The sequence below is a fragment of the Marmota monax genome, unplaced genomic scaffold, assembly GCF_021218885.2.
Source record: "Marmota monax isolate L192 unplaced genomic scaffold, Marmota_monax_Labrador192_F-V1.1 WCK01_AAM20220418_F8-fsc00101, whole genome shotgun sequence".
In the NCBI taxonomy this organism is placed as follows: domain Eukaryota; kingdom Metazoa; phylum Chordata; class Mammalia; order Rodentia; family Sciuridae; genus Marmota; species Marmota monax.
The window spans coordinates 2331000-2358025 of record NW_026692786.1 but is presented as its reverse complement, the minus strand read 5'-3'; the positions used below and the strand labels follow the sequence as shown (position 1 = coordinate 2358025).

Below are 27026 nucleotides of genomic sequence, written 5' to 3'. Positions count from 1 at the left end.
CTCTAGTGTGATGTTACCTGCTTCTCCTTTTTAAAAATGGAATAATGTTAGCTTAATGCTTTAATGGCCTTTGATGAGAAATCTGTTTAGTCTACGCAAATAAAATGTTTATTTTTCTTTGCCTACATCCTCTTTATTCCCTCAAAAGACGCAGTTGATAAGCAGTTTTCTGCAGACTTTGTCATCTCTAAATGCTAGGCGTGTTTACCAGAATTCAGCTATCCTACCTTCTAATTGCAGATTCTATTCTTTTCTGACGATGGATATGAGAGTCCTTTGTCTGTTGTTGCCAGAATATTCTTAGTGTTGAACAAAATACATACTGAATTATTATCTCCCTGGTTCTCTGTGACGATGAGTCTTGTTATGAGTGAGGACAGGTCAGGCCAAATGCCACCTCTGATCCCTGATCCCTGGGGCATGCAGCTACCATCCCTTTCACAACTCCCTCCCAGTTGGAAGTGTGTCTGTCTCTCTTCCTCCTTGGTGGTGAGCTGCTTATCCCTTGGCATCCCCCAATCCTATTTCTAGAAGTTTCTCAACAAGGGCTTGGCTATGTAGCCTGTGTCTGACAGCAGAGAGTCCAGACACACCTGGGAAGGGGGTCTTGGCTTAATCCTGGAGACGGTGCTTGAGCCTGGACATCATTTCAGCATACCTGTAACCAAGGCTGAGCTGGACCTGTGACCTGCCTCCTCCCCACCTTGGGATAAATAACAATGCAGGAATGGGAGAACACAAAAGGTGGACTTATTTAAGCCTGAGACATCACTGCTAAGCTCAGGCAGAGGGGAAGCTCCATCTGAGGACAAGGAGGGGCACAGAGTGTGACAGGCTGCATGCTGGGAGCTTTATGCTGCCTTCCTGCCACAGGGTGCTTTGTATGATGTCAAAAGAGGAGATGTGGGTTTTGTTTTTTTTTAAGCTAACTTTAAACACGACTGACAGTGAGATGTCTCCGGTAAGAAAGCCAACAGGAAGGCAACTGTCTCTGTTTCCATGGCTACAGACAAGACGCCACTGGGCAGCGCTCTGAACTCTGGGGCATCCCAGGCTCTGCCTGCAGGATGAAGTTTCCTGAGGTCTGAGAGAACTCAGCAAAGAAGTTGCAGTTGCTTGTCTCTGCTTCTGTCCCAACTGCCCTTTGTTTTCAGTGGCAGATTTTCATTTGTCCAGGTGTCCAAAGGTAGATGGAGATGTCCCTCCTTCATTAGCCTTCTTCAGATTGTGTCATCTGCTTCCAAAGCCGCTGTCCTTGGTGCCTTCTCTGCACAAGTGGACAGCTTAGCAAAGCTCAGAGGGGGCCACCTGGGACTGGCTCTTGCCACCTGCTGGGCGTGGGACAGAGCAGGCTGACAGTAAGTTTTTCCAACATTGAGAGCTTTGGGGTACATGGGGAAGCAAACTCACTTAGGCTTTTCTAGTTTCTTCTTCACAGAGAACCTCTAAGGCTAACTTGGGTCTTTCTTATTGAGGTGTCTTTCCAAAGGAGATTGGGCAGCAGTGTTCTTGATCTGCTACCCTTGGATGTCCCTTTATGGGCATTCTGCCTGATGGATGGCTCTTCTGGGTCTTGCCTCCTTGGATGCAACATCTACCAAGCTTTTGTTTTTCAGTCCCGGTAGGAAGATTCATACCACCAGGTGTTGTATGGGTTCCCAGCTCAGTGTGAAAATACCACTTGCTCAGGACCACATGGAGAAGGGCAATACCTGCCGCTGGTTTTCCATCTCTCTTATGGCCACCCACACAGTTTATGGCAGAACCTACTTGTGCTAAAATGGTCTGAGAAAACTTGGAGATCAACCGACTGCGCTTGGAAAAATTTTAGAGCATCTCTCCTCAGACAGACTGCAATCACCACTTAGCTTGGTGACATATTTGCTTTCCAGCTCTGAGGGCACAGAAATAAGGAATCCTCCTGAATGAGGTCCTTCCAGCCTGATTAGGACACTGCCACGTGTGTGACCTCTATCTTTATGTCACATTTCTAAGCCCATTCTATCATCAACCTCCCCAGGCAGGGACCTCTCAATGTGCACATCCTTATCCAATGGCATGCCCCCAGTGGCATTTGACAAATGTTTCAGGAGTTTTCCAGTGGAAATATTTTTATTCAGTTCAAAGCAATCCTTTCTTTTTTTCAAAATCTCTAAACCTGATTCTTAATACTAAGCATTAAATTTAGAACAGCATTCAAGTTTGCATTTAGAAAAAATGCTTTTAGCTAAGAACTTGGAAGATGCTTACAACCCCCCCCCACTCCTTGAGAGGCCCCACGGTTCCCCCACGCCCTCCCCCAGAGAACTGTGGCTGCTCAGGTGTACCCCTAGCAGGTGCACTGAAGGGGCTGAACTCTAGCTCAGATTGAGAGAATTAACAAGCTCTCCCAATTAGGGAGCATTTAAAAAGAAGTGCCATTTATTTATGTTATACAGTAATTTCCTTATTGTAATAGTCACCCCAGTTAATGACTAACAGCATATAGCCAAAAAGGAGAGGCGGCCAAGCTAACTTGACTGAATAGAGAGAACCATTTATAATGAGCTCATTCATATCTAGATGCAGATAGATGCATGGAAATACTTCAGCGTTACGAGATGTCAAAACCCATTTACTCTACAAGGTAGGAATGACATCCTGCAAGCCTGTTCCCACTGTCTTTGACTAACAGTGAAAGAAGTAAACTTCAGCCCAACCCTGCATGACATGAATGCTGAATTACTTTGGCCCAAATTAAATAGCATTTACTGAATTGTGACATATAAATATTCTAGGATTTTAAACTCTTTACTGCAAAGTAAAAAGAAAAATCGCAACCATTTCAAGTCAGGGTATGATTGGCCCTCCCTTCCTGCAGTTGGTTAGCTGTCCCTTCCCCTGACTGTGGGCAGACCTGGGTAAGGAAGCCCGACTAAGCAACTGGAGGATGAGCAGATTTTTGAGGATTCTTGGGAACTGAAGGAGCAACCATTAGCAGACAGTCCAGTGGGTTTTTTTTTTTAATTTTATTTTAGTTAAGAAGCATCAAAATGAATCTAAGAGCCAGACATACTGGCTGGTATCTATAATCCCAGCAATTTGGGAGCTAGGGTAGAAAACTTTGAGTTCAAAGCCAGCCCGGGCAACTTAGCAAGACCCTGATTCAAACACACACACACACACACACACACACACAAAAGCCCACCCACAAATAAACAACAGCAACAATGAAAATAAACCTGAGCTTGACAAGACCTCAGAAAAGAAGCCAGGCTGGTTCTGAGCCCAGTCTGCATGCATGGGCTAGATCTGGGCTAAAGCATGGGTCACTCTTGGGCTCTGGAGTCAACAAGGCCCCTGCTGCAGGTCTGCCTACCTTAGATTAGTGGAGAAGGTGTCAAAGCCCTCATGGCATGGTCTTCCAGGCCAGGTCAGGTCTTGTGCCCCACAATTCCTGCTTCCTTTTTCCTGCATGCTTGGCTCCCTTTCTACTCTGTTAGATTTCCCAGCATCATCTCAAGGAAGTCCCCCCTTTCTGCTCAAGTGGTTCAGTCAGTTCTATTACATATTACCCAGAAAACCTAACTGGTCCCCACTCTGGTCTGTGTTAAGGACCAACACTGGTGTCATCTCAGTCTGCCCAGAAACCTGCTCTATAAAAAAGGAACTATTCTTATGCCCTGAGGAATAATGGTGGACTTTCAGAAACTGAAACAGGTTACTGAGGTGTGGGGGTGCCTGAAGCCCCCAGCATCATTGCAAGTGAAGGCATGCTAACAACAGGAATTTTAGGTAGCTCAGGAAAGAAGGAAACAAAATGATCCTGCAAATTCCTGGAAACCCAAGAGGTGAGAGAAAAGGGGAAAAGATCATGGGGGAATGTAGAACAGGGACCAGGAAGGAAAGTTCACCCAATAAGGTAGCTAAGGGAAATCTTGCTAGAAATGGTTCTGAGTCTCTTTCTGAGCCAAAGAATTGTGAGGAATCATGGAATCGCGATTCCGGCCTAGAAGTGGGGCTCAAGAACCTGGGCTCCAATGCCCTCGACTGTTTAAATGGGAAGGATGAGGCTTGTGAAGGAAAGGCCTTGGCCATGTGGGCCCCAGGTAGAGGAGCTGGGGGAGGCAGCTATTTTTTTCCAGGGAGGCTTCCCACCTGAACATGCTCTGATCAGCATGTCACTGTCCTGCCCAATTGTTGAACTGACTTCAGGAAACCTTAAGGGTCACCACATTTTTGGAGCCCGTTACAGGACCAGATGTTGGAACCCTGAGGCAGCTAATCTGGGGGTGATTCAGGATGAGCTGCTCATTGCACTCCGTTGTTCAAAAATACTTTTATGTCCTTCACCCTTCACTCTGCAGGGCAGTCTATTGTGACTCTATTGGAAACAGAATCTGAGGGCCTAGAAGACAGGCTTAAGACCACCTGGATGGCACCAGAAAAGCTAGAACCAACCTCCTGCTCCATCCCATTATTTTCTTCCTTTCCCATTGGATCTAGAGAAATGGATGGAAAAACTTCCCTCCAGAGAATGAATTCTTCCTTCCTTCCTTCCTTCCTTCCTTCCTTCCTTCCTTCCTTCCTTCCTTTCTTCCTTCCTTCCTTCCTTGTACCTGACACAATACCTTCATTTATTTATTTATTTATGTGGTGCTGAGGATGGAACTCAGTGCCTCACATATGCAAAGCAGTGCTCTACCGCTGAGCCACAACCCCAGCCCCCAGAGAACAGGTTCTTATGTGATAGAATTTCAAACTCAAGACAGTCTTGCCAATGCATCCCATGCCCTTTTCCAAACAATGGGGCACAGTCTTGGCTTCATAGCTATGCTACCCTGATTGCTGGCACAGAGGAGGGCAGGAATCTCCACTGGCAAAAAGTGTAGGGTGGGGAAAAGAGTTGGATGCCCAGATCTGGTGGAAGGAGGGGTTTGCCTGTGGCACCTAGTCAAGTCCCCTCTCCACTCTCAAGCCATGGTTGCAGCAGAGGGGCTTTGGAAGCATCCTTTTAGCTCTTCGGGAGCTTAAACTGTGAACTCACAGGGCCAGCCACTGAAAGCTTATTTTTACCTTAGTTGGGATGCAAAGAGACAAGTTTGCCAGTAATCTTTTGGTGGAGACACACATATCAAAAACTGCAGGCGCGCACACAGGGCTTCACACGGGGATTTGCAGGTTCCTCCGCCTCCCTCACTGCAGAGGCTGAGCCTGACTTTCAAAAAAGGGCATGCAGCCCTTGGCAAATCTCAGAGGAAAACTCATTGCATGTTAGTGCCAGGGGCCTTGATCCTCCTTTAGGGATTTCCTCTGAAAGCCTCACAAAACAAGAAGGAAGTCTAGGTGAAAAATCCAAAGTGTGGAGAATGTCAAAGGAATGCAGCATTGTTGATTCCTAGTGGTATCTGCCTGGATATTAGATGCAAATAAGTGCTAATAACTACAGTTGGAAAAGCTAATGGAAAAACCACCCTTCCCGAAGGATGGCTATACACAGATGCGCAGAGCAGCTGAGGTGCCTTACTCGCCCCACTCACTGGTCAGAATGAAGCCTGTGCAGACTCATCCTATGGAAATAAAGCCTGTGTGGACTTGTTCCCTGGAGGTATTTATTATTGTCCACAGCCTCCTCCTAATTTTGATGCTGGGCTCTGAGAATGGAAACTCCCACTCTCTCCCAACTGCCCAGTGTGTGTGTGTGTGTGTGTGTGTGCATGCACTATGTTCATGCACTTGCATGAGAGCCCTCACCTGCCCTCTGGAGTATGGGTGGGACTGAAGAAGTTCACCTGATCATCAGGCCTCTGTGGCCAAAGTCCTGTGATCTGCTCAGACCCAGCTGCAGACAGAGAGCTCTTTGGCAGATAGACCAGGATCTTGGGTAGTGAGAGGCAAGAAATGGAGGAACCAGGGGACTACAGAGACAGGGACAGGGCAGTGCATTCTGGTCTAATCTGGAGGCAAGTAGCCTTCTGTTCAAGCCATGCTCTCCTTTGTTCCTTTCTTCTCTCTTCCTTATTTGCTCTGACAGCTTTTGAAGGTGGGACAGATAAGAAATCTACTGCCCTATTCTTCCTGACACTTGAGTCCCTGTCCCTTGTATTCAGTTCATTCAACCTGCACCTGAGGTAGAGTAGGGTGAATTCAGTCACATTCTTATACACCACTGCACACATAAAATAACAAATGCAGCTGGCAGAGCTGGGCCACAGCACAACCCTGAGTCTGGGACAGTCTGATCTCAGAGTCCTAGAGAGGAAACCCCAGCCTTGATCCTAGTCCACTTTGAAATCAGCATACCTGGTCCCCATCCTGGCACTGCCATTCTCCAGATGCTGTGGACTCTAACAATTTGCTGGCACCCTTGCACCTCATTTTCCTTTTCTGCAAAATGGGAATGAAATATCTGCTTTGTTGTTGCAGGAAAGAAAGGAAGATCGTGAAAGCATTGGTATGCTTTAGTTCATCTTCACACCTGTTGGGGACCATCTTTGGATATGCTTCCTTAATGCTACCTGGGGCATTAAGAAAGCCTCAAGGTCATCCAGGCAGTCCAAGAACCCTCGTTCCAGGGACTCCCTGACTGTCCTCAGGATTGGCTCTGCTCCCTGCCAGGGCTACCCCCACTCCTCTCTGGTCACTCAAGAGCCACAGATCCATCCCACTCTTCAACTCCATGTGTCTTCTGGGTCAGCCTCCTGGAGTCAGGCCAAACAACTGGTAGATACAGAGAGAGAATCCTTCACTCTGTTTTACTAAAGGCTTTTCTGTATGTTTAGGAAAATAATGCATGTCCCTTCAAGACCGAGAGGTGACTGGCTTCCAGCAGTTTCCTATAGTTCCCCTGAGAAAACAGCTTTCTGTTCCTTCCCAGCACCGGCTTGCCCCCTGCAGGTAAGGGCTGTCTTTTCTCAGGCAGAACAGGGACTGGAATCCACAGTCCGGCCCTGGTGTTCCTGCTCTGGTCTGGTGCTGTGTGACCGTGGCTGAGTTTCATCCCCACTCTGTTATTCTGGGTGTGTATGAGGAGATGTTAGTTGGTCCAGCCCTGAGGCGGTGACTGGACAGGGACTTTCAAAGATGAAGCCTGCAAGGGAGAACTTGGGTTACTGGGCACCTTTAGCAGAATCTAGAACCCCAAGGATTTGGGAATCCAGAGACCTTGACCAAATTCCATAAGACTGTAGCCTAGGAACTTCTTCAAATCTTCCTCATTATCCATCCGATGGCTTTGACAGGCCCTGCGCCTCTGGGTCCAGAGTACACGACTCTGCCCAGCTGTGTCAAGGCCCGCCTAGTGGAGCCTTGTCCTTTTCCCAGGTCAGCACCGAGTGCTCAGTGGCAGCACTAACGCAGCGGAGAAGCGCTCTGGCTGGAGTGGAGCCAAGAGCCAGACCAGAGTGCAAGCTCTCAGAGATTCGGGAGACCCGCACAGCCCTGGCCATGGCCGCCCCACCCCCGCGGCCGCCGGACCGCACCCAGCAGCGGCTCCTTAGGAGCGCGCGGCCAGCGGGGCCGCGGGAACCGCAGAGCGCGCGTGGGCGCTGCGCCCGTGAGCTCCCAGGAGGGCCGGGCGATCGCGGGAGAGATCCCTTCCCGGCCCGGCCACCGCCGTCGCCTCCACCACCGCGGGGCGGGGCCCGGGCCGGGGGCGGGGCGCCGGGCGGGCGCGGCGCTATTTCCAGCCTCGCCGGAGGCTTCGCTCGCACTTCGCTGGGAGCCTTCCCGGCGCGTGAGCAGGATCCGGTGGCTCTGCGGGAAGGAGGGAAGACAAGGCGGTGGCGGCGGAGGCGGGGGACGGACCCGGGCTAGGGGCCGAGGAGGAACGCGCCCTACCGTGCCCTCTCCCTCCCACGCGCTCGGATCGCAGTCCCCACAACGCTCGCCCGCCGACCGCACCAGGTTCCGCACAGAGCGAGAGAAGGCATCGGGCCCGAGCTGGGGCGGAGGTTCCCCCAGCCGCCTGGGCGCCCCGAGCGGAGGATTTGTCCGCCGCCTAGGACCGCGCCCGTACTAGAGGAACGCGCGGCCTCGAGAGCTCCGGCCGCGCCAGGTGAGTGGCTGCACCCTCACCCCACCCGATTCCCGCCCTATACTGGCTGCTGGCCCGAAGGGATGCAGCGAGGGTTCCTGTGCCGTCCGGGGACTGCACTGCGCGCCAACCTGGTGACCCCACGTGGATAGGAATCCAAAGTCGTAGGTGCTAATGGGCTGTGCGGGGCTCGGGTCTGACCGCACTTTGGGGACTAGCCCCAGTAGCGGGAACTTTAATTAGACTTTCGCTCCTTGAATTTCACTCGCCGCCGCGCGTCTGCGATCTGCCTTCTCTCCGGCTTGCGCGGTCTCTGCGGACCCTCCGCTCCTCCTCCCAGCCCTGGGTGGCGCACAGTGGCAGCATCGGGCCCCTAGCTGCGAGCTCAGAGGGCCGGGTTGGAGCGCCCAAGGCCCCGGGGCTTTCCCGTGCGCTGGGACTCAGGGGCGCGTGATGGTGGCCAGGGGCAAAGGGGGAAAGTTGGTGGAGGCCTTGCCTTCCTACCAAGTGGCGAAAGGTACCCTAGCGCGCCGTCGCGCGCCTCCCAACCCCCCGACTCTCCAGGGCATCGGCCTGTTTTGTGTTCCCGGAGACTGTGTGCGCGTCAGTGTCCCAGAGTGCGGGAGTCGGAGCCTCGGGCAGCTTAGGTAGGCGGTGAAACAATCCGTTTTGCTGCGGGACCCAGCGGAGCCCTGGCGGCTACTGCAACTCCAGCTACGAAGCAGGCTGCTTCTCTGCACATAAGCTCTGGCCTCGCCCGAGGCCGGCCCGGCTGGGCGAAGGTGCGGTTCGCGGGTTTTGGCAGTTCAGTGTTGGCTTTTGGGCATGAAGTGACCCATGTCCCTTTAACGGCGCAGGACTCTCGCCACCTTAACTTTCGTAGTACACCTGTATGGGCCCGGAGACCCCGACCCGGAACTGGCGCAGCCCCTGCGCGGCGCCACTAGTTGCCAGGCTGTCGGTACCAATCCAGAAGTAGGGGTCAATCCCGCATCCCTCTCAGGTGTCAGAGTGGATTCCTGTATCTCCGAATTGCCTCCCAGCTGGACCTTGAGCGGTGATTGGCTCTGCTAAGGGAAACGAGCTGCCAGAACTCTGGATCTGCCTGGCAGAGCACGTGGGAGAGGCCGTTGCGTGCAAGGACACAGCAGCTCTAGAGTGGATGGGAGGGGTAACGGGGTAAGAGGCAGATTATATTAACTTCTTCCCCATCCCCCGGTTGCTCATAGGCTACACTATATATGGCCAATTTTTTTAGGTTCACTTCCTAGTTCACCTTGACCCTTACCCAGGCTTTTCCTAATTAGGTCTTGCCCTGGATCGAGTGTTAGAGCCCCCTTTATGATCTGTCCTGACCCTATTCTTGTCCCAAAGGCAAGACAGGCCACAGGAAAGAGTGACACTAGTCCCCATAGGGGATCCTTTTAAAATCAAGGCATCCCACCATCTATGGCCAGATAGGACCTGGGGACCCCTTGTGGGAGCAGAAGCATTCCCAGGTGCCTTTAACAGATTTGCCTCTTGTGAAGTGACACAGGAGGAATAGCACTCAGACCCTGAAGAGACTGAGCTGCCATTGGGATGACCAATAATTATCATTTGAACGCAGAAAACCTCAAAGTCTGATTCCATCTCATTGCCTGATACAGTCGCCTGGGACAGGCAGATGGTAAAACTTATTTATTTATTTACCAGGAGTCAAACTCTGCAAGAGTGAATTATGTTCCTGGGGTATTGATTTTTTAAAAGACCCCAAATTAAAAAGTCAAGGCTTTCTTAAAGCAAGGTCAAGGATTAATTATTTATAGAGAGACATCAATCAGCAGGGAGGGGGGCCTTCATTTATAAATTGCCTGAGAGTGCAAAATAAGATCTGCTTTTCCCTGGCTCCAGTAGGGAGAGGAGAGCTGGTTTGTTTGACCTCCTGTGCTTGGCAAGGAATTGCTGGTCTGTGACAAGAAGAGGATGCTTTGTAACTCAGTCTGCTTTTTGAGATGCTTTTTTTTTTTCATCTTGTAGTTGGAATATCACTTGGGAAATTTCATGCATATTTGCTGTGTTTCCGTAATGAACATTTACTGATTACAGAGTATCAAGGGAATTTCATTTTTAAAACATTTATTCAAATATCTGTTTATGTAAGCTAAGTCTGGGAAAGTTCAGTAACTACTTTTTTGCCGTATGGTTGTTGGGCAAGTGTGTCTGGCAGGCTCATCTCAGAATTTGCCTTCCTTTCACTTATAAGAAGAGTCAGATTTTCCTGATTGGGAACCTCGCACAGTCGGCTTCCCTGTTCTCTTTACTCTGAGTTTGTGCCAGTGGCTGCCTGATAGGCTTTTTGTGGTTTGATTGATCAAAGAGGGTGGGTGCTTGGAGCTTTTATTGTTTTGCTAGTGCATCTGGTGAATGGAACTGGCTTGCTGGTGGGGGCGGGTGGGGAAGATGTGGTTCCAGCTGACTTCCCAGGGCTCCTTCCGCTGCCTGCCTTAGAGTGTGAGACCTCTGCCTTAACACTGCCTGCTGCTTCCAGCTTCGAAAAATCTCACCTCTCTGATTTACCATGTATGACAGCTACATAGGAGAATTGCGGGGCAGAGGAGGAAACTAGAGGCAGGAAAATGGACAGAGGATTATGGAAGCTCCTTAATGAAGCGATCGTGGCAATTAGAGTCAGAATACGCTGTGACAAACAAGTGACCATACTTTCAGCTAATCAGAAGATAATGAGTTATAAAAGGGGATTTATATATTGTTGGCCTGAAGAGGTCAATGTGGCCCTGCTGAGGAAGAGCCCCACATAAAACAAATAACAAAAGATCAAGGATGATTTCTGGATGTATAAAGGGCATCCCGGAGCCTCAGGAAGTTTGCTGCATGGGCAGGCTGCATTGGTGACAGTGTGGTGACAGTAGGCTTCCTGGTGCTTTGGAGTCACTGACAGGATTTATCTGACTCCATAGCAGCTGTGTCCCCTCCCTCCTAGGAAAAGGTTGCCCAAAGGCAAGGATACCCAGGGGCTCAGACAACCTGGGGACAGCTACATTAGCTCAGGTGGCAGAGGAAGCGGTCGTCATCGGCTCATTTCTTATCAGCTGAAGAATGTGTGACCCTCTGGTCGGTAAATCACTGTGGCAGAAGATGAAACTTACAAATTGGTCATGGAAAAAAAAGTTGTGACTTTTACCCTGTACAAAACTACCTGTCATTTGTGGTCTGGCACTCTAGCTATGTCTGCTAGACTTGTTCCTGAGTGGTTAGAAATTTGAAAGCGCAGCTGGGGCTACCAAGAGACTGGGGAAGGCTGTGTCCGGGTGGGCTGATTCTAAGAAATAGCACTGGTCCTACCTCCAAAACCATCTTTGGGGAAGTCATAGAATGTCTGTCTACATGCAGGCTGGCTGTCCTGGGTCTCTCCCCACTTAGAATGTCATGCATTTCTGGGAAATTAGTGCTCTCTGGGGCTGGTGACTGAGCTTAAGGCACCCTTTTCCTGCAAACCATGGTCAGAACTGGCCCTGGAAGTGACATTTATTTGAACTAAATTGGAATTGTCAACACTGAAACCTGGAGCCAAATGACTCTCTATGCCACACTCCCAGGGCCAGTCCTGTTGTCATTCTCTATTCTGCCATCAATTAATATTTATTGAGCATGAATTAGGCGCCCATCACTGTGCCAGGCCCTGGAGACCCAGCAGATATAAAAATAAAGGTGAGCAAAATAAGGGTGGTTCCTGCCCTTGTGGGGTTTGTAGATAGTGGAACAGAGATTCCCCCATCATTCATTTATCACTCACTAGTTCTTTCTCTGCCAAAGACATTAATAAAAACAATAATCGATGCATGTGTGATTCTAAGCTTGACAAAGATAAAAGGGAATGTCCAGGTTATTGTAAGACCTAAGAACTAGACTGAGGGGTTGGGAGGACTGAGGAGGTGGTGCTGGCTTTTCAGCTGAGATCTGATGAAGTTGTTGGTAGGAGGCGGGAAGGATGGAGTCGGGAAAGAGAGCTCTGGGCACTGACAAGAGTCTGCAGAGAGGTCCCTGTCAAGGGAATGTCTGGGAAAGCATGGAGCTCCATGCAGGAACAGTAGGAAGGCCCTTGTGGCAGGCAAGATAAAGGAAGGGGGAAAAGAGGCATTTGCAAACCTGGCCATGTGGGGCCTTCGAGGCCGGGTGCATTGGGATTGGGGATTTTATTCTACAAATTGCTGCAGAGTAGGGGAGACCAGTGAGGAGGCAGCTGCAGAGATTGTGGGGAAGGATGACTATGACCCCAAAGAAGAGTGGAGGCACAAATCCCACAGGCACTGGAGCTGGGTGAGGTGCTGAGAGAGCTGGTAGGTGATTGGGGTGTGACCTGTGGGACACTAGTGGGAATGGCTGGTTTCTTGAAGCAGCGCTCCACTGGGGTGCAAAGCTCCTCTCCTGTCCCGGTGGGTTCTGTCCTCCCAGGACTGGGCGATCAGGTGGCTGGTTGTGCCGCCCTGCCTCTGCCCCCACCCTGCCTCAGTTCACCTCCTTCTGGCTATCCTCAAAGCCTTTGCCACCTCCTCTCTGTACTCACTATTTCAGCACTAGCATGCATGTCTTGGGCGCTCAGTAAGTGACAGCCCGTGCCTGGGCTCTGTAGTGGAGACAGCTGCTGGAGACCAGGGTGTGGGCCTTTCCTTCCTTTTGTTCTTACCTCCCTGCTGGACCAACTTACTCAGCACTCACCTCCCCCTGGGGAGTGGAGCGAGGCTGCTACCCTCTGCCTGCTCTACTTTGGCTCTGGCCCTGATGCCCACCTTCCTCTGGAGTTGCCTGCCCTCAGGCCTGCTGGCCACAGGTGGCCCTGGCCTATGCTTCATCCACTTAGCTTTCTGGTCCCCTAGTAGGTAATTCACCTGCCACCCACTTGATCTGTACTGATGTCTGTCTGATGCTTGCCCCAGAAAGAACTCTCTTGCACCCTTCCCTCCTCCTAGACAGCTCCTCCTAGGAGTTGGTCTGTGCCTGCTTCTCTCCTCTTGAGGGCTCCTGCCCAAGGCTTCCCAACGCCCTCTGAGCTGGTGAGTTTCCTGTAGCTGGCTGCAGCTTTGCTCAGGCCCCGGGTTCCCCACAGCCTTCAGCTGGTTCCCCCAGGCTCTGGAGTGCTGGGGTACAGGGAGCAGGCCTGTGAGTCACCCAGCTTCCCGTGGTACCCACGCTGCTGGCAGTGGGCCCTGAGCTGGGTGGCTGCCGAGCTGCAGGCATCAACCCAGGTCGCTGTCACCTTGTCCTCACTCTGCCTGGGCCTAAGCCAGCTGCTCCCTGGCTGGGCCAGTCTTGGGGATGGGAGTGATAAGAGGACCTTGGGAGGTACAGATTCAGGGGATGGTTCCCTTGGCCTCTTTGAGGCTGATTCTTTCAGTCCTTGGGCTCTTTGCCTGGGGGGGCCTGCCCTCTCATCTGTTCTGACTGCTGCTCTTGGGCCACGAGTCATGCCCAGATGCTTAACAGTAGGGAGGTAACTCAGGAGAGCCCCAGTGCCATCAGTCCCTAGACTGGGCACAGACTGACTCACGCTTGGCAGATAAGTCATCTCCAGCTTTGAGGCTGCCTCTTTTGGGGGGCTGACTCATCTCTCTGGACAAGACTCATCCACCCAGGCTTGTGAGCACCAAGACCCCTCTCAGCCTTGGGTGGGGTGTGGTGGCTGGCTTCCTGTGCCTCGGGCTGGGGGCTGGGGGGACAGTGCCTGAGGGAGCATCCAGGTACCCAGAAAATGCTGACTATGGTCCTCCATGTACAGAACACTGTTCCTGGCCCTGAGGAAGCTGTGTGGACACCAGCCCACTACGATGCTAATGCAAATGCCACTCTGTCCAGCGGTACTGGCCATGAGGAGTGCCACCCAGAGAAAGTCCTCAGCTTTTGCTTGTTGGAAGGTGGGGAGAGCTCAACTACGCAGTCTGTCTACACTGAGCCAGTGCCTGATGTGTGCAGTCTCTGCTAACTAAACTCGTGTGATTCAGGCTATCTGTCCACACTGGTTCAGTCCAGGGCGTGAGCTCTAGAAACTTCCATTTAATTTCTGTCTGCCCCCCCTCTGAAGGATCTTTGCACGAGATTCAGAGCTCTTAAACTCTTTCTAGTTTTAGTCACTTTTCTTGTGACTAAGCCCCTCTCAGGTACCAGCTTCCCCTCAGACCTTGGCCTGCTCCAGCAGGTCTCCTCTCCCAGAGTCTGGGTGATTGAGCCTAATGTGCAATGTAGTCTGTCTACACTGGCTGAGCCAATGCACAGAGCAAGCACTCTTTCTGTCTACACTGGCTGAGCCCCTATTTCATGATACAGGCCCATTTACGATTCTTACAGTCTGTCTACACTGGTTAAACCAGTGCATTATTAGAGCCATTCTATCCAAACTGGTTGAGCCAGTGCTCAAAGAAGTCATTTGTCTATACTGGTTGAGCTCAGCATGTGATGCAGGTAGTCTGTCTATACTAGTTGAGCCGGGGGTGGGGGTCGTTGTGCAACCAGTGTGGCTCACTGAGGCCATTGTTCTGTGTTCCCTTGGTCACTTTTGCCCTTTGTGCGTGGGTCTCTTTTCCAGGAATACCCTTCCTTGTCCTTTTCCCCTGAGCACATCTGGTTCTAATTTGAGACCTACTTCCCCTTGACAGTTCTCAAGTCTTCGCTGTGATCTCACCTGGATGTCCCCTCCCTGTTGCCTCTGTTGGTGCAGAAGCTGTCTGCTGTCAGTGGTCATCCCCACCCCCCCATCCCCTGCAGCGGCCCCTCACACGCCCTTTTCTCAGGAAAGTCACTGAGCGTGGATGACTGCTTGGTGCATGGTAAATTACATTTCTCTGGTTGGCCCATTTTGCTGTTTGCTGCTTAGATTTTTGGGTCTCATGAGGTTTGGCTTCATCTGCAAATTTAATTTCATGACCATTCATCCCCGTGAAAGCACAGTCTATGCCTATTATTTAAGTCTTCTCAATTCCCTTTTCCATGAATTAAAATGTCAATGGATAGCCATGGCAACCACCTACACCGTGCTCTGCCCCAGGCAGCCACCTCTGGTTTGTGACTGAAGCCAGCACCTGGAGTCAGACTGCGTGGGTTCAAGTCCCAGCTTTACCACTCGGTCCTCGTGTGGCCTAGGGACTCAGTTTCTTCACGTCTAAAATGGAAATAACAGTGGAACCCACTTCCCGGAGCCAGTGTACCCAGCTGTCATCCCACAGTAAATGACAGCTGCTATTATTATTATTACCATTATCCCCTGTCTTGGGTCTCTCCGCCAAGGCTCAGTCCGTTTTCATCTTGGGTACCAGGAAGCATATCAGTCCAGGGTCTAAACTGGTAATGTCACAAAGGCTTATGGGGCATGTGGCCACATTGGCTAGTGTCCCCTCAAGTCCTTCCTTTTCTAAGTAGTTTCCTGATGATACCTTTCCCTGTAGAGAGGCATTCACTGCAGTTCATTTTTAAGCTTTTTATTCCGAGTATCGTGTGCATACAGAAAAGACTGCAGGTCACATGTGTACAGTGCAATTAATATCTGTTGACCTAACACGCCTAGATCCCAGCAGCGGAACAGGAATCAGGACGTGACTGGCACCCCAGAACCCTCTTGTGACCTGTTCTAGTCACTTCCTCTCCACCCCTTGCTTCTAAAGGTAAAGGATTAGTGTTCCTTGATTTTAAACATGATAAGAATGGAGTTATATGGTATGTACGCTCAGCATCAGCATCACGTTGTGAGACTCCTCTCCGTTGTGCTTCACTGAAGTTTGTTAGTTCTTATTACCCTATAGGATTCCTGCTTTCGTTTGGATGAGTGTCTCCCAAAGTTGCGTGTGTTAAAGGCTTGGTCCCCAGGATGGTGCTACAGGGAGGTGCTGTCAAGCTTTAAGAGGTGGAAGGTCTTTAGGTCACTGGGGGGAATGCTCCAAAAGGGATTATAGGAACCTGCTGGTCCTCTCTCTTCTTTCTGGATTGTGATGTGAGTGGTTTGTTTTAATACATGCCATCGGGAGCCCTCAGCAGAGGCCCAAAGCAATGGGGCCATCCCAACTTGGATTGAAACCTCTAGAATCTTGAGCTAAATAAATCATTTTCTCTTTATAAGTGAATTGCCTTAGATACTTTGTTGTAGCAACAGTAAGCTGACTAATACAATTCCATTGTTTGGATATACCCTAATTTATTTTCCGATTCTCCTGTTGATTGACATTTGGGTGTTTTAGAGTTTTTGGCTCTTAGAACAGTGTTGCTGCAGACATTCTTGCACGTGTTTCTCGGGTACCTATACACATTTCTGATAAGCATGGACTTAAAAGAGAATTGCTGGGTCTCAAGGTGTGCGTCTTTTTGTGGGAACCATCAAACAGTTTTCTAAAACGGTTGTAGGTATTTAGCCTTTTCTTCTCCAGTTATGCCTGAGAGTTCCAGTTGCTCCAGTCCTTTCCAACACTTTGTGGTGTTGGTCTTTTTCATTTTAGCCATTCTATGAATATCACACTATGGTTTTAACATAATTTCTCAGATGATTAATGCAGTTTATTTTTTTGCCAAGGATATTTTGAACATGAAAACCTTATTCGACAAATCTGAAAATTCACTTCCATCCATCCTCAAATTGTGGGGTCCTCAAATGTCTAGGGGTGCTTGTGATTCCTTTTGCTGGGTGAATTTGAATTTACCATGCTGGGAGGCAGGGAATGAAGTGGACAGAGGTTTCTTTGCACAAGACTGGGAAACCAGTCACCTGCCCCAGAATCACCTGGGGCACTGGTCAGAGCTGGTCTCACCCAGCCCCAGAATCACTAGAGAGCTTTGATCCCTTAGTCTCTCTGGGACTTGTCTCTTTCTCTATCAGATGCCCTGAGCCTTGATGCCACCCTGTGGGTTGTGTTCACTGCTGAGTGAACATAGTCCTGGCAGAGAGTGGGGCCCCATGAAAACCCACTGGATGGAGGCCCACAAGGATGGAGGTCTGCCCGCTGGCCTCCTCGGCCTCTTCCACTCCAGCCTTGCTTGATGGGGATTGTTAGTAAACTGGGTTACCTTGGAGAGGGCTCTGCGAGTCAGTTCTCCGTCCCTAAAGGGTCTCCTGAGCTGGAGCCTGTTGCTCTCAACAAGCTTCCCCTCCCCAGACCTGCCCACTGAGCAGCAGCCACACCCCCAGCGACCATGCTCACCCCCCCACCCGTGCTCCAGGAACTGAATATTGAAGAGCATCTCTTAGGTGACTTCTCACTGGGTGTGCCTGTGGTTGGGTCCCTCTGCAGAAGCCTGGAAGCTCCCCCTGAATGCAGCACCCCATCCTGTGCCACACACCTCCTCAGCTTTTTCAGTGCCACCTTTTCATAGCTGACATATTGTCCAGTCCAGTGGAGGCAAAAGGCCATGTTTGACACTGTCCCCACCCACTCTTGTCCATAATAAAACCCTTCTTTTATTTGATTGTGATGGGTCCCTTTTTCTCCTCCAGTCGAACAGAATTACTTGGAAAGCAGCAGGGTTGGGGGATGAGAGCTCTGGGTTCGAGTCCTTGGGTTCAGATGGACAATTCTGTCCTTTATGTGGTTTTGAGACCTGGGCCAGGAGGCAGATTCACACAGAACTCTGATGCAACCGTGGGAAGAGGGGGTTGGCTGAGATCTCTGAAACTGGGGACAGAGGGCAAGGGATTTTGGCTAGGGCATATGGAGGAGGGAAGCCTGAGCTGACCCTCCTGAAGGCCACACCTCATGGGCTGTTCAGTATGAGCCCTGCCCTGGAGGGTCAGCAGTCCAGGGAGTCCACAGGGAAGGAAGGATGCTGAGCTCCCAGGAGGTGGTGGTCTTGATAACCTGACACCCCAGGCCATGGCACAAGGATCCAGTTCCCTGGACAGCTCTGCAGAAGCTTCCTAGGAGAGGCCAGCATGGGACAGCACATCTCCAAATCCAGGAGGGGCCAGAACTCCATCCTGGCACTGATGGAAATTCTTTCCAAGCTTTGGGTCCACAGGGCACGGGCAGTGTGAACCAAATACCCGTCACTTTAAAATAGGACAACAAATGAATCCATGACACACACATTGTTTATGTGATGTGTGGGCGGGTGTGCAAAGATGGAAGAGCTAAAAGCAGTTGGGGAAAAACAACACCTTTTTTTTTTTTGGTGGGAAGACAGATTAGAGAGGTTTTTATGCTCTTCTGTGATAACTAATATGAAAGGTTTATCAAAGTTAAAAAAAAATCTTGACGCTTTTTGCAAAATTGATTTGAAGACTTGGCAGATTTGAGGAATCATTCAGTAACGTTTTACGGGTCGATGCTAATTTGATGCAGCCGACCCGTGCATCGCGCCAATTTACTGCCAAACCAACATTAAACACGGACCTTTCGTGCAAGTTTTATAGGCGGACAGCTCATAAAGATGCATGCTTGACAAGTATTCTGCTTCTCTTAGGATGTGGAATATGAAGTGTTTATCAAAAACCACCTAAATCGTCCTTGCCTTGGACTCGTAAACAATCTGGGGACTTCAGCCCTGAATCCCGTGCAGTAGTTCATGTGTCACCTCTTGGGGTCCTGATACATGTACTGGGAGTCTTTGTCTCCAAAAGCCACAGAGTTAGCCATGGAAGGAGCCCCGGGTGGGGTGGTGTAAGGTGACCTAAAGGAACCCAGGCTCTGGAAAGGCTCAGGACCTGCAGCATGGTCCCTCCTCTGGGATGACTGAAATGTCCCCTTCCTAACCGCTCCTCCATCTCTAAGGGTATCCTAGAAGGAATCACATAAAAAAGACATTCAAGGGCTCTCACTGCCATGGAGCCAAAGGTGAGGAGGGGCAGATTTTTGGCCCCAGGGATATATATTTCTTGCTTTCCTTTTTGTTTCCCAGGCTACTGTGTGACAGATCTCAGCCTCGACATCTCTCTTTGCCTGAATATGCTGTCAGAGCCTCATCAGTGTAAGGAGATCACCTCAGCTTTGCTTGGCACATCAGAAAGTGTTTAGCAGTAAAAATTATCAAAACTCCTGTCTTTCATCATTGAAAAACCACTGCTAATGTCTTCCACAAAGAAGACGCAGTGGCCTTGCACCCATTGTCCTGCTCTCTCCACCGAGCCCGTCCCCGGCAGCCTCCCATCCCAGTGTTAATTACCTGGGCTGAAACGAAGAAGGTTGCAGGTGTGTGCGTGGAACAGGGGGAGCGGGTGGAGAGCGCACCGACCGCCGTCAGCACAAAGCCTCTGGGTTTTCACAAGGGGAAATTTGATCTTGGGCAAATGTCAAGGCGTTTTTTTTTTTTTTTTTTGAAATCTGTGTTATGATATCAGCTCATTGCCAGCATAGGGCTTCATCTGGATTTCATAAATATTGTATGGGGCTCCCTCACCGCCACCTTGGCCAGCGGAACACAACAGCCACCCCCCCCCCATACACCTACCCTGGCTCCCCATCGCAATTGCAATCTATTGCTGAGTTGTCATGAAAAGCCAATTGGTGATATTTCAATCACAATGTTCTTGTAACAAATTCCATTCAAATTCCTCAGAAAGGGAGTTAAGGCTTCATTCCGCTGCTGGGAGAATGATATGCTAAATGTAGCTTCCTGGGGCCCTGGCAGCCATCCAGCCCTTTGTAATTTATAGTTCTCCTTCGTGGTTCTCCGAGTGACCTTGGAACCTCTGCAAGCTGGTGGATTTCTTAGGTTTCCACATTGCCCTCTGTCCCCTGGAGTGAGGGCTCCCGGGGACTCATCAGGTAGGAGCTTAGAGAATGGATGCGAAGAGGGGGACCCAGAAAGCACTTGGCAGGTGATGGGAAGATTGTTTGTTGCCGCTGACCTTTCCTCTCAAATTGATGTCAGCCACCAAACAGTCAAATATTGTGTTTAAAGGTGGCTTGCAGGTGACAGGAGCTTCTCTCCAGCCCTGGCATACAGCAGGTAATCTTGGAAAAGGGAAGGGGGGGGTGGCGGGGGAGGGACAATGTACAATTACACTCATCAGCTATTTTTGGTTGAGAAATAAACAAAATGGCCCAAACTGCTGCTCTTACAGATTCTAGCAGGGGAGTGGCGTGTAGGAAAGATTAATGTACAATTAAAACCCGTGTGCGGGTAAATTACAGGGTGACAGCTATCTAATGCAAACACCGCAGACGTGTAATTAAGAGGAGTTACAGGCTCTCGAGGATGAATTTGCTGAGGGAAGTGCTAGGGAGCTGTCTGTGGAACCCCAGGCTGGGGACCAGCTGCTGGGACAGCCCTGGGGCCAAGGAGGTGGTAAGGATTCCCCTGGGGGGGGGGGTCTGTAATGGGAGCCAGGGCTCCTTCAGGTGGCTCTGTGAAGGGAGCCAGGCTCAGCCTGCCTCTCCCAAGTCTTGCTTCTTTTTGTTGCAAGCTTCTAGACATTTCTGGAGCTGCCCTGGTCTCCCCCTCCTCACCTTTGGCTCTGTCAGTGAGAGCCCTTGAATGTTTTTTTTTTGTGTGTGTGTGTGTGTGTGTGTGTGTGTGTTTAATTTCTCCTGCTTTGTCAGCTTTTTAAGGAATATGTTACATTATGTGGAAATTGGATGCTAACAAGATTTGTATGAATAAATTAGACTCTTAACTTTTTATGTTATTACAAAATTGAAATGGACTCTAATGACAGTCAGAATTAATGTTCTGTTTCAAATAAATGCTGGGGATGTGACTGAATTTCCAGTGCACTCTTCTTGAGCCCTCCCTATGTGGCCTTGCCTAAGAAGGGGACTCAGTCCTTCCAGCCAGGCAGCTCTGAGGCGGCTTCCTTGCCGCCTGCTACGATTTCTCAGGATGCTTCTCTGCTGAACCTGGATCACAGACAGGGTGCTGCTCTGTGAGACCCTCTTCAGGCTGAGGCCACTGGGAAAATCTGCTGCTGATGCTCCCAGGGGTGTCCCCCAGGGAGAATTGTCCTGGACCTCAGGGAGTTAGTTCCTTGCCCAAGGTCACACCTTCTCTGCATTCAGTGACTGACTGATGTGGGGGTACAAAGGCCCGGCCCCCTTGCCTCTGTCTGGGACTGGGCTGAAGGTCCCTTCCAGCTGCAGAGTGTCCGTGGGACAGTGGTGAGGCACTGGCATGGGCTCCTCCCTTGACCCACCCCTCCCCCAGTCAGCTGTCTGGATTCTCCATCCCAGGGTGTCCAGGGAACGGAGCCCATGCTCCTGGGCACAGGGATTTCCCTCTTCCTGAACCTGTCAGGTGCGTCCTCTTAGTCTGGGATCCAAGTCCCCAAGGATCAGGATTTTTCCTTCCACTCTGGGTTTTCTTCTGGAGCCTAGGTCTTAGGGGGTGAGGCACTGACCAGTGTTTGGCTTCAGTCCAGGTCCCCCTGGGCAGAGCTTGAGCAGTGGCAGGACAGCCAGATTCCCCCGGATCTAAGTTGTCAGCCTCAGGTGGACCAGACCCCCAGCTCTGAGTGAGGGGCAGAATTGGAAGAATTTTTTAAATAGGAAACCTCCATGTCCCAAGGGGGCAAATCGAGACAGGGGCTGGGGCAGTGGAGGGTCAGCTCTGGTTCCCACACTGAGGGTGGGAGGTAAGGGGGACCTGGCAAAGTGGAGGAGAGGGAGCATCAGGCAGCCCAGAAACTAGGAGGCTGGGACAGCCCAGGGTAAAAATGTCAGCTGCCCCGAGGTCCTCAGGGTAAGGGAGTGATGGGCTCTGGGATACCTGGGTACATCTGCTACTTGGGAAGGAGACAATGGGACTCAGTTCAGCTGTCATTGGATGAAGGGATGGGAGTCCAGGGTGGCCAGATAGTCAAATATTCAGGAACAGATAGATTTTTTTAAGTTTTTAAATTTATATATGACAGCAGAATGCATTACAATTCATATTCCACATATAGAGCACATTTTTTTCCTAACTCTGGTTGTATTCAAAGTATATTCACACCAATTCATGTCTTCATACATGTACTTTGGATAATGATGTCCATCTCATTCCACTATCATTTCTAACTTTATGCCCCTCCTTTTCCCTCCCACCCCTCTGCCCTACCTAGAGTTCGTCTATTCCTCCCATGCTCCCCCTCCCTACCCCACTATGAAACAGCCTCCTTATATCAGAGAAAACATTCGGCATTTGGTTTTTTTTGATTGGCTAACTTCACTTAGCATTATCTTCTCTGACTCCGTCCATTTACCTGCAAATGCCATGATTTTATTCTCTTTTGTTGCTGAATAATATTCCATTGTGTATATATGTCACAGTTTTTTAATCCATTCATCTATTGAAGGGCATCTAAGTTGGCTCCACAGTTTAGCTATTATGAATTGTGTTGCTATAAACATTGATGTGGCTGTGTCCCTGTAGTGTGCTGTTTTTAGGTTTTTTGGGTATAGATTGATGAGAGGGATAGCTGGGCCAAACGGTGGTTCCATTCCCAATTTTCCAAGAAATCTCCATATTGCTTTCCAGTGTGGCTGCACCAATTTGCAGTCCCACCAGCAGTATATCAGTGTACCTTTCCCCCCACATGCTCGCCAACACTTATGGTTGTATTCTTGATAGCTACCATTCTGACTGGAGTGAGATGAACAGACAGGTTTTTATGTGTATCTCTTCCCCTCTAAAATCTGGACAGTTTAAAACCACAGTCCTACTTTGACCAAATAATGGCTGTGAATTGTATTTGGCTTCTGGAAATGACCCACTGGGATCCCAGAGCTTCTTTGTCAAGGTAGGTAATTCTCCACCTGGAGGTGAGGGCCTCGTGCACAGTGCCCGGCCAGAGCTATGGAAAGGGACCTTAACCACCAAGACCACAGGCCAAGGCTTCAGAGCTGCTTGGCTCGGCACTGGTCAGTAGGGCCTCTGCCTTGGGATGTCTCCACCTGCCAGGAAGAGGGTCGAAGTCCTGGCCTCTGGGCCTTAGGGCATGTGAGATGCTGGCTGGGCCCTGAGTGTCCTTGGATCCTGGCAAGCCCAGCCTGGGGCTCTGAGGATGAGTGGGCAACAGAGGAGCCTATCAGAGACCCCTACTCTACTTCTGAAGGGTTTTACCTGCCTCCACTTTCACCCTGCAGAAATGCTTTCACAAGAGCAAAAAAGAAGAAAATAAAAGTCTCACCATCCAGAACATCCTCCTGGATGCTGTGCTCTCAATCTATCGTTACAGAGAGAGGGTCTCTTATATCACTCTGTATTTATAAACTCATAAGTCACATTCATTTTATAAAAATGCAATAATCTTTATGCCTACTGCACATAACCTGTTTAATCACTTTATATATCATGAACACCTTTCTCCGGTAATGGATCTATTTCTATTCTGCTTTTGACACCTGCGCTGTATTCCTTTGCATGAATTTATCATAATTTATATAACCAGTTCCCTGTTGGACATTTTGGTGGTTTTCATTTTTGTTTTTCAATTTTAAAGAATGTTGAAGTGAACGTTCTTGCTGTATACCTTTGTGTCACTTCAGGATAAATTCCTGGAAGTGGAAAAACGTTGCCTCAAAGGGGAGGCACGATTTTAAGACTTTTAATACTTCCCAACAAATCACCTTCTAGAAAGACCCACTGGTGCGTTGAGCATGCCTATTTTTTCTCATAATCACAACCAGCACTGGGAATCTTCATTTTTTAAAAATCTGTGTCAATTTGACAGGGCGAAGAGGAGCACGATTATTGCTTTTTAAACATGACTTTTATTTTTACCAAAGTAATATATGTGTGTAGTTGAAAAGGCATAAATAATAAAATGCTTATAATGGACTCAGCAGCCCTCCCCCGCCCCCACCGTGCTCCAGAGGCAGCCACCTATGACTCCTGCAGCCACGTCCTACCATGCATTACCAACTCTATATTTCTGGAATAACATGCGTATACTGCAGGTATAAAATGGCCAGCCACTTTGTCCCCACGCCATTTATTGAACATTCGCTTTTTGCTTCCTGATTTATAAATGGCAGCTCTGTCATTTGCTTCATGCTTGTGTTTAACTCCGGTTGCTTCTGGACTCTTCTGTTCTAGTCCATCTATTCTCATGCCGGAATCCACTATTTTAATTATTGTCGCTTATGAACACGTTTTTAATATCTTAGAGAGCGAGTCTCCTCTCATTATGATTCTTGAGTCGCATCACGTTTTTCTTCTTTCAGGGGCCCTTTGGAAGTATGGAGTCAAGTTTCCAACAATATCCAGTGAAGATTTGTGTTGGGATTGTTTCAATGTGGAGAGAAATATAGGATAAATTTATAGATAAATGGAACTCTGCTACATTTATTATGTGTGTTCCCCCACCCCCCACCCCGGTACTGGCACTTGAACTCAGGGGCACTCTACCACTAAGCCACATCCCTGGCCCTTTTTACATTTTATTTTTGAGACAGGGTCTCCCTGATTCATGGAGGCTGGCCTCAAACTTGGTGATCCTTCTGCCTCGGCCTCCTGAGTTGCTGGGATGATAGGCGTGCACCACCACGCCTGGTGGCTGTATTTATTACGTATTGAGTCTTCTGATCTGATCCAATGAGTCAACAGATATTTATTGAGAAACAGCTGTGATCCAGGTACTGTTTTAGGCATTGAAAAATACATTAGGAACCCAAGCCACGGGGGAATCCCCGCCTCTGTGGCACTGGCCTTTTAGCACAGGAACAGACAATGGATTCTAAGTGGTCTTAAGAAGCTATGGAGTCTCAGAGCATGGGAGTTGCTTGGAAAAGCCAAAGAGGGTAGAGATGAGCAGTATGGGGGAGGGGAGGGGAGGGGAGGGGAGGACGGGCCAAAGAACTCTGAGGGGTGGTGTTACGTTTTGGTGTGGTTTGAGTGTGTCCCCCCAAGGTTCATGTTCTGGACCCTTGGTCCCCAAGATGATGTGAGAGCTGATGGAACGTTCCAGGGGCGGGCCAGCAGGAAGGTAGTCAGAGCATCAGGGGCTCTGTCCTTGGATGAAAGTATTTCTCCATGGGCCTGGTTAAGTGCCTGAGAGAGTGAGTTGTAAATAGAGCAAGCATGGACCCCGGTCTCTCTGGCTTCTCTTCTGACCATTAGAGTCCACCTCCCTTCTCATACTTACTTCCACCGCGATGCCATCCACCGTGTTGTGATACAGACTGAACGTTCTTGCCTTCAGCAGAGGCCAAACAGATGAGGTGGCTCAATCTTGGACTTTTAGCTTCCCGAACCGAGCTAAATAAACCTTTTTTTCTTTATAAAATACCCAGTCTCAGGTATTTTGGTACAGCCACCAAAAAATAGATTAATACTGGGGCCGGGTTGTGTGGCTCAGCAGTAGAGCGCTCGCCTAACATGTGCAAGACCCTGGGTTCAATCCTCAGCACCACATAAAAATACAACAAAGATATGTGTCCAACTCCAACTGAAAAATATTTAAAAAATAGAATTAATACAGGTGGTCAGGGTGGGTCTCACTGAGAAAGTGACACTCAAATAAAAGTGAAATGTGAAGGATGTGAGAGCATACAGATGATCTCACCAGTGGTTCCCACCCTGGGGTGATTGTGCCCTTCAGGGAGGAATCTGGTAGTCTCTGGAGAAATTTTTGGTTGTCCTGACTTGAGGTGGAGAGAAGGGGTGGGGTTGAGAGGTTTCCTTTGTTTGTTTTAGGATGGGAGAAATCCCAGCACATCGTATGTTAATGACACTGATCAAATTGAAGGTGGAAAACAAGAAGGAGGGGGAGCATTGCCCAAGCCAAGTCTTTGGGAGGGTTGGAGAGCACTGGAGCTGGTGGAGGTAGAGGGATTGGCTCCAGGCAGGAGCATAGACAGTTAATCTATGGTAAAAGTAGAAATGCAGAATCGTAGGTGCCAAAGTGGTGCTTGGGATCTGGAGCTCTCTGGGTCAACAGCTCTATTGAGATAGAACCACTGTCATACCATTTACCCACTGGTTTTCAGTACATTCACAGAGTTGCACAACCCTCCCCCCAGTCCACACCAGAACATCTTCATCACCCCCAAAAGAAAGCCCACTATCCACAGTCTCTCCCTGCTCCTACCTGTCCAGTCCTCAGCAACCACTAGCCTACCACCTGCCTCTACAAACTTGCCTGTTCTGTACAGTTCCTATTAACTGAATCCTACAATATGTGGGGGGTTTTCCTGCCCCCCACCCACCATTCAGCATAATGGTTTCAAGGTTCGTCCTTGTTGTAATGTTATGCTCGAATTCGGGACCCCCAAAAGACCACCAGAGACCAAGATCGATGTAAACAGCAAAGAGGTATTTATTGCGAGCTAGCTCGGTCCTCCACGTGCACACAGCAACTGGTGATGCTGAGAGGCCCCGAGCCCAGGGTTTGCAGCAGTTTTATACATTTTTTTGGAGAGGGCAGGGACTTCACATACATCATAGCATCTCTTAGCAAATCATCACACATCACGGGAAAATCAAATAACAACTCTAAAATATGATTAGCACATTCACTGGCGGGAACAAGTTGGGTAGGGGTGATTGGTCAGTACAAAAGGGGTATTCATTTGAACTGATTGGTTTAAGCCAAGAGGGGTGTACGTGCTGAACTACATGGTTTCCCAACATGTTATCAACCACCATAAACTACTGGGAGGGTCATCTGGCATCCCAGGTATTTCCCTGTCTCATGCTGATTGGTGGCTGCTAGGGGGTTGCTGTGGATCCCCACCTAGCCTGACTGAGTCAGGGACACCTGGCGCAGCAGATCTCTCCTGTTATTTGTAGATAAACAACTTAGCAGGGTGGGAATGTGCCTAGGAGTGCTCTGTGGGTTTTTCCAAGGACAAAGATGATGTCCCTTCCTTGGACAGGCTTTGCTCTGAGGTAGAAGCATATTTTCTTATAGTTGTCCTGGTGGATGTGAAGTAGTATCTCATTATAATTTTGATTTGCACTTCTCTAATGCCTAATGATGTCAGGCATATCTTCATATGCTTATTGGCTACTTGTATATCTTTGGTGAATCCTGGTTAGATTCTTTGCCTATAATTAATTGAGTGGTTGAATTTTTTAATTAAATAGTTGTAAGAATTCTTTATGTGTTCTAGATGCAAATTCC

General features: G+C 49.4%; 1 protein-coding gene across 1 annotated transcript in view; it reads left to right on the top strand.

The window, feature by feature from the left end:
- The first annotated feature begins 7679 nt into the window (after positions 1-7679).
- The window catches only part of Chst8 (carbohydrate sulfotransferase 8), a 117279-nt gene continuing 97932 nt past the window's right edge, over positions 7680-27026 (top strand). Inside the window, exon 1 of the mRNA XM_046447953.2 lies at positions 7680-8035. The gene's annotated coding sequence lies outside the window, so the exon portion shown is untranslated. The remainder of the gene's footprint in view (positions 8036-27026) is intronic.